Raw genomic sequence first — 4,700 nt, forward strand, 5'->3', positions numbered from 1 at the left:
GTCACCACTTTAACAGTGTTACCATAACGTGCAGCTGTGTAAATTACTAATAACAAAGTGTAACATGTACAAAAATAAAAACATTTTATATTAAATGCGGAGTCTGGGCTAGTAGTGGAATGTGACAGGTTATGTTTTATTTACAAAACGTGATCAGCCTGTAAAATATGATGATTCATGATCAAATAACAAAGAGCTTCACTTCGATAAGCTGCAACAAATTGCTGTAATGATGATAATAATAATAATAATAATAATAATAATAATAATAATAATAATAATAATAATAATAAAAAGACGAATAAGAATGTAATATCCATTATAGTATAGTGAGGCAATCCAGTAAAATGACTAAATTTACTTTTGCTACTTTAATGAATCAGTATGTAAGATTTAGAGGGATCTATTGGAGGAAATGGAATATAATACATATAAATATGTTTTCGTGTATACTCACCGGAAAATAAGAATCATTGTGTTTTTGTTGCCTTAGAAGGAGCCCTTCACATCTACAAATCCTCTTCCACAGAGGCTGCCATGATGCACCGCCACGTCTCTATGGTAGCCCAGAACAGACGAGTCAAACACTGGCTCTAGAGAGCACCTTGCCCTAATTTTTGTGAGTTTGTTGGGAGTTAGATAAGAAAACATCACTCTCTTGTCTGGATGCTAAATATGAAACTGCCACCAGCCTGTTATCTTAGCATAAAGACCTAAACTTGGGGAAACAGCTAGCCTGGCTCTGTCCAAAGGTAACAATGTCAGCCAACCGGCACCTCTAAAACACACTAATTAACATGCTATGTCTTGTTTGTTTAATCTGTACAAAAAAATTGTGACATGTTGTGGTAACTTTTTGTAATCTCAGATGAGTTGGCACCACATCTTAATGCTAAGATAAGAGAACTGTCTCCTGACTGTAGCTTCGTCTTTACAGCATGCATATTGCCCAAAATGTCTGAACGTGTGACTTTTTCTTAACAGAGCTTTTACACCGTGGTACTGACATCCATCCAGGTCATGGTACTTCCAAAGGCAACTGGACTTGTGTGCTGCTAGAGCCACAGCAAGTCAAGCCTCTTGGATGAAAGATGAAACGTAATGGATGTGAATGCTTCAACCACTGCTGCTGTCATTGTCCAGAAAACACACAGCGTGGGAAGAGACCTGCTCTTTCTCTTACAGTAACTGGTATATTAGCTTTTTCCACTATGCTGTTGGATCAGGTGTTTAGCTGCAAGTGGATAATTCGAAGAGAAGATTAGTCTCAGCAGGTACGGATTATAGGCTCGTCTGTGGCCATGACAGTTTCTAAAAGAGTGTATACCAGTAATCAGCCTGGGTCACACACTTGTTCACATGTGCCAGGATTTGGCTGGCCTGGTTTAACAATACAACTGTGAACCGTGTGTCATATTGCTGCACGCATGGAGAAGAAATTGGATCCAGCTGCTGTTTTTGTTATGTTTCAGCATGAGCATTGTTCCAGAGGTTTGGATTATATTTGGTGTGGTTTGGTGAGGTCACTGGGTGTGTTAGTGGCCAGTGGTGGCGTCACTGAATGTAATTTAATCTTAAAAAATCACAGTCACCATGGTGACGGAGCAGGAGGGTGCGCCTGCTTTTGCGTCTCTTCACGTTAGAAGTCAGTGATGGATGGGGAGCACCAGCAGCAGCAACAAGTGGCTCTGCGCTGGCTCGGTTTGGATCTTCCCCCGGCATGGAGTCAGTGTCGCTGCAGTGCAGGGCAGTAGGTGAAAAATGGAGAGCGCAAAGCGCGGGAGGAAGTCATTACTGCATGCTGAGAGACTGACATGTAATGTTTTCATGCTGGAGGATGATTTGGGTAGAGGAGCGGGGAACAGATGAAAAGTCCCCGTGGCGGAGGATGATTCTGACATGGTGGCTTGATGTTTGCCTGTGTGAGAGAAGCATCTGCCTCCTGCTTCAGACCTCTGCTCGCGCTGCTGCCAAGTTGCTGTGCTTGTAATTTATGACAACACAATTGTTTGCAACCAGTCTCTGGAAAAAACGTCAGGACTAATTTAACCCCTGTGTTTAGCTGACATTTGGATTACTCCCATATTGTTTGGGGCCCCGCAGACCTCAATGCTGTACGAGTAGTAGTAGCAATAATAATGATAATAATAGTATTTATCAGAAATGTACCTTTTATTTCTTTCAAATATTATTTTCTTGTCTTCTGACACTATAGTGGTTCCAGGTGAGGGCCTCTGTTGCAACAAACCTCGACCCTTTTGTGCCCCCCCCCAAAATGCAGTGACGTTTTCTTCTAGGAGCCCAAGCCAGGCCGGCCGATCGCACTATATAGTCACTGTGAAAGGTTCGGGCTACACCTTACGATTATTTGCATTATTGATTAAACTTCCGTTTTTTCCCAGTTAATTGATAAATATAATTGTGAATAAATGTAAGGATACTCAGGCCCTTTGCTTGTGCCATCTATTCACAGCTCACAGGAAGTGAAGAGTTTGTGGTGTTTTGGATGTTTCTGTGCAACCACAAGGGGGCCACGTATCTGTTTGTGTGCACTCAGATGTCAGCTGCGTCAATCTCAGCTGAACACAAGTCAGTTTTTTTTACTTTGCTTTGAAATTGACTGTACAATACATAACACAGATCAAGGCACTGAGGGTATTATTGATTTTTTTTTTTTTTTTTTTTTAAAGTATTTTCAGAGCCAGTTTACCCTAGTTGTGTTTTCATGCCTCAAACATGTGTGTGTTTAGAAGTCAGTGTAGTCTGGAGATGAATCAGCACAGGAAAAAAAACAAAAACAGATTACATAGTCCCACTTTCTAGACAGACACTTAATCCTCACTCCGTCGTGATTCTGTAAGAGAATGAGTCTTTTCCTGTCCCCCTCCTCAACAGCACATAATTATACTGATAAGACTGCAGAGGAGTTATCTGATGTCTCAATGAGTCTGCCGCTCATTCCCTCGTGTCTGTGTGGACTCTTGTTAAGTGTCTTGTAAAAGCCTGCTGATTTATGAGCAGATAAATGAGTTAGCGGGAAGTGCAGCCCTGACCCCCACCAGCTGGCTGTGAAACACTGCACACGAACCCTGAAAGAGTTTATCTCCTGTACCTGTGCGGCGTGTTTCCCATCACTGCAGTCATTGGCTACCGGCAAGCTGGTTCCTCTGAACGTGACCCCATTTGCAAGACCTGTATTCATTGCTCTCAGCAGCTGTTTGGGAAAGTTTTTGTTATCAAAGATCATGTCAAGTCAAGTTATGGCACATGGCATATTTATGGAAGTCATCGATGACTTTCCAAAGTACTGATACACTCTCTTGATCTCTTTCTATCATTTGCACTGTAATAGCACCAGTCCCTCCTCTCATCATTTCATCGTATATCTTATGACTGTCTCTTTTCTTTCGAAGCGTGATGTGGACCCATTAATGTCTCCAGTATGTTTTCTGTGGGTGTGTTTCAGCGGGAGAAGGACGGGAGAGGAGGGCGAATCGGATGGAGCGAGAAAGAATCCGAAAAGGCACGTGGCTGGATTACTGCTCTCTTTTTGGCCCACGTGCCTCACCAGCAGTGTAGTGCATGTAATGGGTGACCAAGAGTTCACTTGCTGATACAAGTCATCATTAGCTTTTCACAAGTCCTGTCATGGCCACGGGCCCAAATCTGCCCATTATAAAACGCTCAGACCAGGGACCTGATTTATCAAACTGCTGTAAGTGAATTAGCAATAATTCACTCTCTGTTTGGCTTTCCGTACAGAAGCTGTACTGTTTTGGTTCACTCTGGCCCCTCTGTGAGAGCTCTAACAACCCACTGTGGGCTGTACCTGCTCAGCACCATCCAACAGACAAATAATGTTTACTATCAGGGGGCTGCACTGCGAAGTTTGGCTGCGACCAATCGTGTGCTAAGAGGGTCAAGGTGTTTTTACAGAGAGCTATGAGTCTATGAATATCAATAGACTAATCCATTTTCTAATCAGGGTTCTATTAACTGCAACACCAGCAGATCAGGAACAAGCATAAAAACAGGTGTAGGGTAAATCCTCGTGTCTGATTGGCTGCTCCTGATCTGAGGATACGTACAATTCATCGTACGAGAGCAACTTCAGTCTTAAACAGAAATCAGATGTTGTCGTTTTTGCAGTAAAAATAATGGCAACGTGTTCTTCCAAATTGTGCTCTTCATTAATTCTATTATTAAAAGGAAGAAAAAAACGCATTAATGCTCTTTTTCTTGCGTGTGGGTGTCAGTGTTTGATTGACAGCAGCTGGCAGGCTGAGCCCCGGCAGGAAACCAGAGATAAAGTAAAACAAACTGCTGCAGCTTAAGTCATGAGCAGGCCGTAGTTTGTTTGCTGTGGCACTGAACAAGCACCGCACCGGCATTTAAATGGGCTGACGTGACGTTTGCTGGTAAGTTTTATGTGTGCTGCAGCTGGGCAGCTAACTAGCAAACTAGCCAGCTAAGTGCTCAGCCTGTGATTTAATGCTTACATCACTGCTTTATGCAAGATTTGATTGGCTATATGGAAACAATTCTAAATCTACGTGGCCTGAGAGCTACTGGTATTCTCACGAACGAATACAAAAATGGGGGGCATCATTAAACCAGAAATGATAAAACATACATTTCCTGTTTAGTGTCTGTAGTTTTTTCTCTAAGGAGAACACAGGACATGATTTACACAGCAGATA

The sequence above is a fragment of the Chelmon rostratus genome, chromosome 13 (assembly GCF_017976325.1).
Source record: "Chelmon rostratus isolate fCheRos1 chromosome 13, fCheRos1.pri, whole genome shotgun sequence".
In the NCBI taxonomy this organism is placed as follows: domain Eukaryota; kingdom Metazoa; phylum Chordata; class Actinopteri; order Chaetodontiformes; family Chaetodontidae; genus Chelmon; species Chelmon rostratus.